Raw genomic sequence first — 12,235 nt, 5'->3', positions numbered from 1 at the left:
ATATTACCAAAAGTAACATTTATTATTAGAACAAGTCAAATTTCTATTAAATAACTAGTACGTTCATGCGTGCGATGCACAGTAAAATTAAAATTAAATGATATTTTAAATAAATAAATATAAATATTAAACAAAATCAAAATTTAAATAAATGCAAAATATAGTTTAAAAATAAAATATCAATTATTTAATAAAATCTAGAATTTAAAAATGTAATTTTCAACTATGTATAAAGTGTAATGATAATTGTAGTTCTTAAAAATCTAAGTGTACTCAAGACCAACTCTAAAATCTAAAGTTTATATTATTTGAATTGACTTGACTGACTTAGTGAGTTCAATATTATCTGTGAGCCCCTTCCCCACACTCTACACCTAGGCTCTTAATTTTTTTTTTCATTTTTTTTTACTTTTAATGTTATTTTCAATTAATTTTAACACTAAATTTAACAACATAAATTTCATTAAAATTAAAAATTAAACATTACAATATTTTTTTTTAAAAAAAAAGCAATAATTAAAAAAATTATTAATGATTTTTTAAAAATAAATCATACGAACTATGGTCTGATGGGACTAAATCGTGTCCAAATATGTTCAATTAAATCATCTCGAAGGCGGACGTGTAATCGTCTATTGCGAAAGGTTGCGTTTCGAGCTAGATAAGCGCCGAATTCCTGCGGAGCTTCGATGAAGAGAAGAGAAAATGGAGAAGAGAATAATGAAGAATGGAATAATTAGTGAAAAAGTAGTGTAAGTATTTATAGAAAAAATTAAGAATTTAAAAAAAAATATATTAAAGTGTCGTTGCCATCGGAAACTTCAAATTAAAGAGCTTTTTTTTAAAAAAAAATTAGACTGTTTTCCGCATTTTTTTAAAAATTGTGATTGGTGCGTGCACACACCTTCTCTCTTCTTGCTCCGCACCTGCTGCACAAAACTGCCCCCAATGTGCGCCTCACGGGCTCGACATTAGTGAGGGGCTCCCATGTAATAAGTCGCTCTTTTAATTAGATTTAAATCTAGTAATGCGATAATTAATTATTGCATCTTTCAGTAATGAAACTCGGTGATTATCTATGATTTGATTCAGCTTATGATACTGGATTATATATTATTTGAAGCAGAGTTATTATTTTATTATTATGCCAGTTAACTTCGCGAGAGAGAAAAACTGCGATGTGAATTATTGAGTGAGTCAATAATTATTATCCCAAATTTATAACTGACTTAGCAAAGTCATGTTATTTATTTTTATAATAGAAATATTATTTCTATTATTAATTTATTACTCCTTCCGTCCGCCAACATTATGGCAATTTGCTTGGGCACGAGATTTAACAAAATTGGTGATGATTTTGATGTAGTGGAGAAAGGGTCCCACCACTTTATGAGATGAGTGGTTGAGATTGAATTTTGAGTGATTTTTTTGTAAATAAAGAGTGTTAGAGCATCCGCATTGGGGTTAAATGATAGCTTACTTTATGAGGGGGGTACCACATTGTGTAAAGAGGCTGCATTGGAGTTACATGATAGTCTACATGATTTTTATGCTTTTCACTTACACGCGTGTGAACACGCGCCTTACACTATTGGGCAAATGGGCTACACGATAGAACGTGTAGCCCTCGTGTAAGTGAGGGCTGCATCGGTTACACGATAGCAACCTTACACGAGTAGGCTGCTATCGTGTAACCGATGCGGATGCTCTTAGTAAGGATAAAATATTAAAGAGGATGGTGGGACCATTGCCATAAAAGGAAAGTGACATAATCTTGGCGGGCGCCTAATATAGTAATTGTGACATAATCTTGGCGGATGGAGGGAGTATTATTAATTCTACTTGAGTTGTGGATTTATTCCGGCTTGTGAAACAAATTAAATGTACGGATTTAATTTAGATTATCCTAGCAAAGCAAGAAATCAGATATCAAGCAGATACACAGACACGCGTTACAATATTACAGTTATAGAAATTCCAAGACTAAATTTTATTTCTTTTATTTGCATCTCACTTTACAACCTCCTACTTCTTTACACTGAAACTACTACAACCACACCCCCCTTCCCCTCCCCCCCTCATCCAATCCCCCTCTCCCTACCTTTGTACCTATTCCTTAGCACACTTAAGTGCACTCCAAAGACCCTTTGCCTCCCCAACCCTTTAACCTACAACCCAAATCACCATTTTCTTCATTCCACACTTAAGAATCTCACCAGAATAGCAGCCAGCCCTCATTCAATTACCCTGCAAACTTCAAGAGCCTTCCAATGCAGTTAATACCCAACGATCGAAGAGCAGGAGGAAGTCACTCACTACCCTGCTGCCAAATTTCAGAGGTAAGCCTGGTTCTATTGGGAAATTAATGAAATATCATAACTCTAGTTTTGATGATACCAAAACTCTTAGAATGTCTTTTAATAGATTAGAACCTTTCAAACTCAAGTGTTAGAGTTCATGTTCTCTTGTTCGACTGTTGTCCTGAAGACTGAAGACCGGCGGACTGAAGACTGAAAACTGAAGTCTACTCAACTGAAGATAGTACGTGAAAAGACCTAGCTAGTCAAATACTGATGTGTTTACTGGACGAGAATCTCACTGAAGAATCAGTTATGACTGATTAACTAATGTTGGCCACGTGGATTTAGTGGACTGATACTCAAGTCAAGTATCAGTTGATATTCTTCCTAGGACTGAAGATTCTAAGTTAAAAGGAAGCCATGTACACACCAAGTACAGCCGCATTAAATGCAGAGATTTTGAAGATCGTCCTTTCCTGCAGAGCATTCTTTTTTGGTGCTAACTTTTTAGAAGCGCCTTACTTCTGAACCTGAGACGCCGTTCTTCACCAAATTAGGAACCTCGAAGATTGAAGCCTCAGCAAATTCAAATCTCTCTCACAACGGATACATTCTTGAAGATCATCTTGCCAACGGATCTATTCAAGACTTCGCCTATAAATAGAGCTCGAGGAACATCACAATCTTCACCGATTCAAACGCTTAAGCTGAACCTCTGCCAAAATCGTAACTCGACCTTTCACTGCCTTCAAAGTTTGAATCGAAGAAGAGAATACTCAAACTCTAAATCAGTTCACTTATTATATACATTCTCTTAGTTTCTTAGGCAAATCCCTTGTAACATTCAAAGTCTAAGTTCCCGATTACAGAGAGCATGTTCTCTGTAATCTAGTTGGTATTTCGAACCCCTTTTCAACTGAGCGAAAAGAGAGTTTGAGAGAGTTCGAGACAGTGGTCTGAACTCAAGAGTTCTCAACCCCTGCACGCAACACGATGTGTAGTCATTGCAACTGCGAGTTAAGAAGGAGACGGAAGTCCAATCCAGTGTATTGGCATTGAAACTTTGTTTCAGTTGAAGGTTTGTTATGCACCCGTAAGCACAAGCCCAGAGTGATTGTCAGTGTGTTTAACTGACCGTGAACGTAGGAACTTGTTCTGAACCACGTAAAAATCCCTTGTTGTTTAATGCTTTCAGTTTTACTATTCTTATCTGTGCACAAACTCTTTACTGAACTGAAACTGATGAATCGCAAAGTGAAACTTTAATTTGACAACGTGTTAATCACAAAGGCTATTTCCTAAGTTTATTTTCTACTGCTGGTGTTATTAGTCTAACTGATAAATTTTTGAATAATCAATAAGATTCATAACACTTTTATGTTTTCAAATCTAAACTGAAGCCTTACGTGGATATCAGTTAAAGCCTTGAGCCTAACTGAAATCAAAATACTGAAGTTACTTCAGTATCAGTCTACAACCCCTTTTTAACTGAAGATTTGTTTGACTGTTGACTTCAGACAACCTCTTCCAGTATCAGTCGATACTTCTTCGATTATTTACAAAAGATTTTTGAAAAATAGCCTACAGGTGTATTCCCCTCCTCCCCATACACCTGTTCAGTGACCCTCTGGGATCCAACAGGTTCAATTCCTCCACTTTCACTCTTGCTCACCTGCATTTTTGAGCCAACAACACCTATTATTCTATTTCAGTTCTCAATCATCAATATCACAACAACAACCAACCAACACATTCTCAAGGTATTTATGTTATCCCAAATACTCATTCAGTCTGCATCCATACCAACAATATGACCAGTTTGGAAAACAATAGAGAATCTATACATGCATGATGAACTCCCTTTAACAAACATGATGAGGTTAGAATGAATGAATTATATGCATACTTCACTGTACTCTAGAAACACTTTGAGATTCCTTACTTGCATGGCAAAAGTAAGATTGAGACTTATACAATAGAAGAAGAAGGAAAATAGCACTTAGCTTTTAGAATGGAGGGGCACGCCCTGTTCAGTCGAGTCAAGAAACGTCGGGTGGGCGGCGACTCGCGGGGACTCTAGCATCGACTGCTTCGAGCAGTGAAAGGCATATGACTTCCGACCTCAACGATGGCCCTCGCCAGTTCTGGAGTAACAACAGCGGCATGGAAATCCTCTGCTAAGGGGAGGACGTAGCGGCATCAATCCAGGGAAGGGGCGGCCTCGTCGAAAGAAAATCAGATCGGGGGAGGGGGGAAGAAGGACGGCGACCGCCGGCCATTCGCCGGTCTTTCAATTGTAAGCTCACCAATAAGAAGAAAGGAGAAAAAAGTAAGGAGAGATGTGAAAGAGAAAATTTTAGTTTGAAATTTTAAATAATTTTTATATCAAATAAAGTTCTTATTATGATTTTTAATCTAAAATGTATATTAACTATTTTTCCAGAAGTAAATGTGACAATTTAAGGGGGGTGTATTCAATTCAGAATTTAAAAGATTTTTTTTTTTGTATTTTAAAAGTCCATAGGTATTCAATTCAGATTTTGAAAAATTATTAAAATATGTTGGTATTCAATTGTAGTAACTCTTAAATATCCATCGAAATCTGGTAATATTGAAATTGTAGGATTATAATATGTCATGGACTCTATAGGATTCTTAATGCCCTAATATAAATACAAAATTCCTCTAGAAATCTCACCTCTACATAAGAGATTTTGACATTCTCTCTCCACCGTCAACCTCAACAAGAAAAAGAAAAGATATATCAGGTATGTCAAATTTCCCAACTATTTTCGTTCATTTTCTCTCAATTTTTTTTGCTTTCTTCTTTCAAATATTGACCATCGTTCTGGAATGGTGCTGTGAAAGGGGATTTTGGTAATTTTTTTTTCTTTTAGTAAATATAAGGGCACTTCTCAATCAGATATATTTCTCGCCAAAAAAACTGGTCAATTAGCCAAAAAAAGTTCCCATTTTTTTCTTAATATATATTTATAAGATTGACTAATATATATATATATATATATATATATATATATATATTTGTTCAAAAGTTTTCCATCAAACTTTATAAAGTCTATGAAAATAGAGATAAATTAATCTAACATAATCTGCTAAATTCTACATAAAATTAAAATAATCCATAAAATTAATAAAATTTACGTTTTATAAAAAATCTGTTAAAATATTTTAAATTATAAATTGAATACCCTAAGAGAAAAGAGGGGAAAAATGATGGGAAATTTAAGAGTGCCACGCGGAATAAGACGCGTGCTGAAACGGTCAACCCATATCGTCATTAATTAAGAAGGAACCAAATTAATTTATGTTGTGCATGATTTTTTGCCTATCAAAGTCTGTCCACCCCCTTAACCAAAGTATTTAATTCTCAATTATGTTGTACTTATTTCTACATTATCCCACTCTTGACAGAAAATGAAAAGACCCTAAAAAAAATAGAAAATGAAAATAATCCATTATATTTACGTTACTCTAACATAATACTACAACAATTAAAAAATATAGCATAAAAACTTGGGTACAACCGGTTGCACCGTGAAATCCTGACCCGCATCGTGACCCAAATCCGTATTCTGATCCAAATTATGTAAATGACACTGCCTGTAATTAACATTGTTCGGTTATACAAATGACACTATAATTAGGGCTGGGAATCGGGTCGGGATCGGGTACCCTACCCGAAAAAATCGGGTACCCGACCCCGAAAATGCCAGAAAACCGCTACTCGACCCCGACCCCGAAAATTAATCGGGTACCCGAGTCGGGTATTCGGGTACCCGAAATTACCCGGTCAAAATTATGTTTTTCAGGTCAAATTGTGAAATCGGGTATTTCGGGTATTAGGGTACCCGAATACCCGAAAATACCCGATTTTATTAAAAAAAAATGAAAATTCAACCCCAATTGAATTCAATCAATGAATCAAACATTCAAACTCAACTGAATTCTGAACTCAATGAATCAATACAACCCCAATTCTGAACTGAATTCAACCCCAATAAAAAAAAGGAAGAAGAAGAAGAAGAAGATTCAGATGAAGAAGAAGAAGAATCGCCGACTCGCGACGGCGGCAGCTGCGTGGCTGGGAGGCTGGAGGCGTGGCAGCCGACTGGTGAGAAAACAGAGGGAGTTGGGAAGCGGGCGGAACAAAGGGAAGTTAGGCGACTGGCGGACTGGGCGAGGGTCGCAACTCGCGAGAGGACTGCGCAGCTGGGTCGTGGCGGGTGGCGGCTGGGACGACGGAGGCCGGCGCCGGCGCCGCTGGGTCGACGAGCGAACGAAACAGAGGGAGTTGAGAGAGACTGAGGGTTGGGCGCGGCGGAGTGCAGGGAAGGGAGGAAGAGAGCGTGCGTGGATTAAAATTTAAGAAGGGAGTCAGTAGGGTTAGTGGAAAAATCAAAATAAAGGATTAAAATTTAATTAAATAATTTAATATATATTTAATTAAAAAACCGGGTATTTCGGGTATACCCGATACCCGATTTTTCCCTACCCTAAATACCCGACCCCGACCCCGACCCCGATTTTTTCGGGTATAGGGTACCCGATACCCGATTTTTTCGGGTCGGGTAATCGGGTACCCTATACCCGAACCCTATCTTCCCACCCCTAACTATAATATTATAAATGACACTGTGTATAATTGATACTATTCAGTTATACAAATGACATTAACCGTGTAATCGACACTATTCGGTTATACAAATGACACTACCTATAATTGATACTATTCATCTATACAAATGACACTAATATTTTAACATTTTATAGTGTCAATTGTATAGCCGAATAGTGTCAATTATAGACAGTGTTATTTGCATAATCGAATAGTATTAATTATAGGTAGTGTCATTTGTATAATCGAATAGTGTCAATTGTAGACATTGTCATTTGTATAATCGAATAGTATCATTTACATTATTTGAGTTAGAATGCGAATTCGGGTCAGGATGCAACCGGTTGCACCCAAGTTTTCCTGATATATTTTTTAATTGTTGTAATGAGTTAGAATAAGATAGACATTCCATTTTCTCGTTTCATATGAAAATAAGTAATCTGGCGAGAATTACGAAAGGAAAAATAACACATTATATCGCGTTTAATCGAATAACAACAATGTATTTAATATACTCCCTCCGTCTCACTATAAGTGGCTCAAAATTTTCGGCACGAGAATTAAGGAAAATGTGTAAATTGGTTAAAAGTGGTAAGAGCATCCGCATTGGTGCCTACTTGATAGTTTACTTGATAGCTTACTTGATAAGAGAGGACCACATTGAGTAAGGAGGCCGTATTGGGGTTACTTGTTAGCCTACTTAATTTTTTTAGTTTTGATTTTTCTATTTTTCATTTAAGTTTAATTGCATAAATTTAAATCACACAATTTACTTCAAATTTAAATTGCATTAATTTTGAAATCCTAAAAATTACATAAAACTTAATAAAATAAAAACAAATCCTAAAAATAACTATTCCTGCTCTAGAGGTCTGAAACGTGCCCAAACATGCTCGATCAAATCACGTTGGAGCGTGGCGTGCATCTGCCTATCTCAGAGAATAGTATCTCTTTGCACATATTCCTCGAAAGGAACCGGGGTTGCTCGAGCACTCTCCGTCGAATCACTACTAGACACCCCGTGTCCTGCGTCGTCATCTCTCCAATTGGTTGCTCCTTCACCTTCGTGCTCCACAAGCATGTTATGGAGAATGATGCAACACAACATGATGTCCTTGAGGTGCTCCACGTACCAATTGTGCTCCACGTACCAATTGTTCGCCGAACTTCGAATGATTTCCCACCAAGCTTGAAGGACTCCAAAGACACGTTCGACATCCTTCCGTGCCGATTCTCGCATCTGCTTGAACCTCGCCTCCTTCAGATTGGTCGCCATCGGTGGACTCTTGACGAAGCAACTCCACTCTGGATATATGTCGTCGCACAAGTAGTAGCTCATCTGGTAGTAGCGATGGTTCGCCTGAAAGAGAACAGCGGTGCCGTTCCATCCAACACGTCGGCGAAGAGAGGCGATTGGTTGAGAACGTTGATGTTGTTGTTCGAACCAGCGACACCGAAGAAGGCATGCCAAATTCACAGATTGTGGGATGCAACAACCTCCAAGATCAAGGTTGGCTCTCCTTGATCACCGCGTGTATATGCGTCGTGCCACGCCTTTGGGCAATTCTTCCATCCCCAATGCATATAATCAAGACTCCCTAGCATCCCAAAAAATCCGTGTCGCGCCTCGTGCATCTGAGTAAGGCGTGTGATGTCCTCCGGCGTTGGACGGCATAGATAATGGGCTCCGAAAGCCCAGATGACAGGCTTGCAGAACTTCTTGAGGCATACACGCCCGGTTGAGTCGGCGACTTTGAGATACTCACCAAAAGTATCCGCACTGACGCCGGTGGCTAATTGGCGGATAGTCGTCGTGCATTTCTGCAAAGGGAAGAGAGAGTCCCGACCTATTGCATCAGTGGTCATCTGGAAGTAAGTATCTTCACCTTGAACAGCCTTGACGATGCGCAAGAACAGCTCCTTCTGCATTCCAAAATGATGTCGAAAAAATATAGGTCTGTACGTCGGATTATCGTTGAAGTAGTCTTGCATAAGACGTAGATGGACATCCTCACGATCACGGTGGACGTAAGACCTGGGACATTTAACATATCTTGGCTCCGGCGCCGGTTGAGTGTAGATTTGAGCAAGCAATTATTTATGTAACTCTATCTCCTTCATGATCGCGTGAGCTACACCGTCAGATGAATCAGACGAAGAATCGTGCTGGGGTTCCACCATTTTTTGAAGAAAAAAGAAAGAAATATTGCAAGAGAAATATTGGAAGAGTGAAAGAGAAGAATTGTTATTGTGTGAATGAAGAAGGAGTTTAGGGGTATTTATAGATAGGAAATTAAAAAAAAAAAAAAATCGGTCAAAATAGCCGTTGAAGGCAAAATAAATAAATAAATAAATAAAATCGGACATAGCCATTAGAGTTCAAAATTCAATTTTTTATTTATTTATTAAAGGCGCGTGTTGTACACGCGCTTGATATTAATGCCCATCGTGCTTACCCGTTCTATCGGGTAGCACTCGAGTAGGGGGGGAGGGCTGCATCGCCCTACTCGATCTCGACCCTACTCGAGTAGGGCGTTGTGGGTGCTCTAAGACGTACATTTTTTTAAGGGTTAATTTTTTTTATTTATGGAAACAGACCATTTATAATGGAACGGTTCAAAATGAAATACATGCCACTTATAGTGGGACGGGGGGATTATAATGTAATCGTGCGATATGAATTTAGAGCATCCACATTGGGGTTACATGATAGCCTACATGATAGCGTACTTGATGAGGGGGACCACATCGTGTAAGGAGGCTGCATTGGGATTACATGATAGCCTACATGAATATTTTACTTTTGATTTGTATGATTTTCACTTAAATTTAATTGCGCAAATTTAAATAACACATTTTACTAATAATTAAAATTCCATTAAAATATAAAACCTAAAAATTACATAAAAAATAAAAATTTAAAAAAATAAAAATATAATTAAAATTACATAAATTAAAATCCTACTCCAGAAGGCACGCAAATCGAGGTAGTCAAAGCTGTCTTCAAATTTCAAAAATCGAATTTCAATATACTCCCTCCGTCCGCCAAGATTATGGCAATTTGCTTGGGCACGAGATTTAATAAAATTGATGATGATTTTGATGTAGTGGAGAAAGGGTCCCACCACTTTATGAGATGAGTGGTTGAGATTGAATTTTGAGTGGTTTTTTTGTAAATAAAGAGTGTTAGTAAGGATAAAATATTAAAGAGGATGGTGGGACCATTGCCATAAAAGGAAAGTGACATAATCTTGGCGGACGCCCGATAAAAAAAATTATGACATAATCTTGGCGGACGGAGGGAGTATATATTTTTAAATAGGGCGCGTGTAAAACACGCGCCGAAAAAATAACGCTATCAGGCATACAAGATCCATCGTGTAGCCCTCGTGTAAGGCTACCTTGCAACGCCTTACACGAGCAACACCTTACACGAGTAGGTGCTTCCGAGCTAATCTACATAATCTTATACAAAAATGACGTATAATTTTAACTTTCAACTATAAAGATGACGTATATTTTAAACAAGATTTGCAAAATTAAATGAGCAGTGCAATATAAGAATAACTTTAATAGTTTACTAACGTTCATGTCTCTTATACATAAACTAAAGGAGGTGTATTCGTTCAAGATTTTAATAGATTTCTACAGATTTTTAAAATCTAGTGTATTCGTTCAAGACTTTTAAAAGTCTATGAAAATCTGGGTGTACTCGTTCAAGATTTTTAAAACTCTATAAAAATCTGGGTGTATTAGTTCAAGACTTTTAAAATTCTATTAAAATTTGGGTGTATTTAAAAATCTATGAATTTTAACATTGGACTGATTTCCATTGATTTCATTCAAAAAATACACAAGAACAAATCCGAGCTCGGACCACGAGAATTCAAAAATCTTGAAATGCCACCGTCGGCTGGGATCCAGCAGCCGTGGCTCGAAGAAGCTAGCGTCGGCTGGAACCCAGCGGCCGCGGCTAGTAATTTAGTGGAGCAGGTCAGGCCCATCATCATCAATGATTATAAAGAAACTATAATCGGTGGCAGATTTGCTACTTTATCAGATCTAAACATGCAGCAAAGTGGCTGCAACATGCATCAGAAAATTATAAAGAAATGCATGTGGTTGCATGTGGTAGTACTATTTTCAAAGTAACAACAAGATAACACATTTACTGCAGACAGGTGATATGTTGAGTCAATTATATAGCTAAATATTTTCTAAGCATGACAAGCATGGAAGCCAGCGATCGCTGGGTATTCAAATTTTAACAAGCCAGCGGTCGCTGGCTTCCAGCGGTCTCTGGGTGCTGAGTCCAGCTCTCGTTCAGAGCCAACGAGCGCTGTGATTTTGGGTTTGAAATTCGTAAAATTCACGTCAAACTCTTGTTCAAATCCGCCAAAAATCTAGCAGACTCCTGTTTAGAATTTCAAAATACTCAAAGAATCTACGTGAAATTCATAGATTTTAAAAATTCAGAGACTTTTAAAATCTACAAAATTCCTGAACGAATACAGCCCCCTAAAATTGTGATGCTAATATATATATATATATATATATATATATATATAGGGGTGGGCTAGAATAAAAACACTCTTAAGTGTATAAAATATAAACGTTTTTTAATGTACGAATTTTATCCAACAGGGTTACGAATTCATCCAACATGGTTACGAATTGCGAAAAATAAATTTTTGTTACCTTTGAGATTCGAACTCAGGACCGCGAATTCATCCAACAGGGTTACGAATCAACCGTAGATCTTGATGATCTAAGGGCTAAAAATCATTTATATTTTATACACTTAAGAGTGTTTTTATTCTAGCCCTCCCATATATATATATATATATATATACCATAATATAAAAAAAAAGATGAAAATAAATATTAGAGAAAATAGCAAAGCATTTCTACCAACTCTTCCTTTGAATACAAGGGTTATGAAGATGCCTTTTGACAAGAAATAAAGAATTTGTAGTGGTGAAGGGTGAAAATAAGCTTCAAACCCACTCTATCTATTGTAAGCTTTTATTTTCCATTATATTATTCTATTATTATTATTATTATGAAGCAATTGTAGCTCAATTTTGGCATCATTAACTATTACCAAAACTACCCCCACAAGAGCATACCAAAATAATCCTAATTAAAGCCAATTCGTCGCCCACAGACACTCTCAATCAATGAGAGTGGGTAGAGTTTGTGTTGCGAATTATTTATAGTATATCATAAAACCCATAAAAAAATATGGCAAATAATAGAAATACTAGTTTTTTTTTTTTGTTTTTTGAGAGAGAGAGAG

The sequence above is a fragment of the Salvia miltiorrhiza genome, chromosome 5 (assembly GCF_028751815.1).
Source record: "Salvia miltiorrhiza cultivar Shanhuang (shh) chromosome 5, IMPLAD_Smil_shh, whole genome shotgun sequence".
NCBI classification, from domain to species: domain Eukaryota; kingdom Viridiplantae; phylum Streptophyta; class Magnoliopsida; order Lamiales; family Lamiaceae; genus Salvia; species Salvia miltiorrhiza.
The sequence above is the reverse complement of the archived record's forward strand: the minus strand, read 5'-3'. Positions refer to the sequence as shown.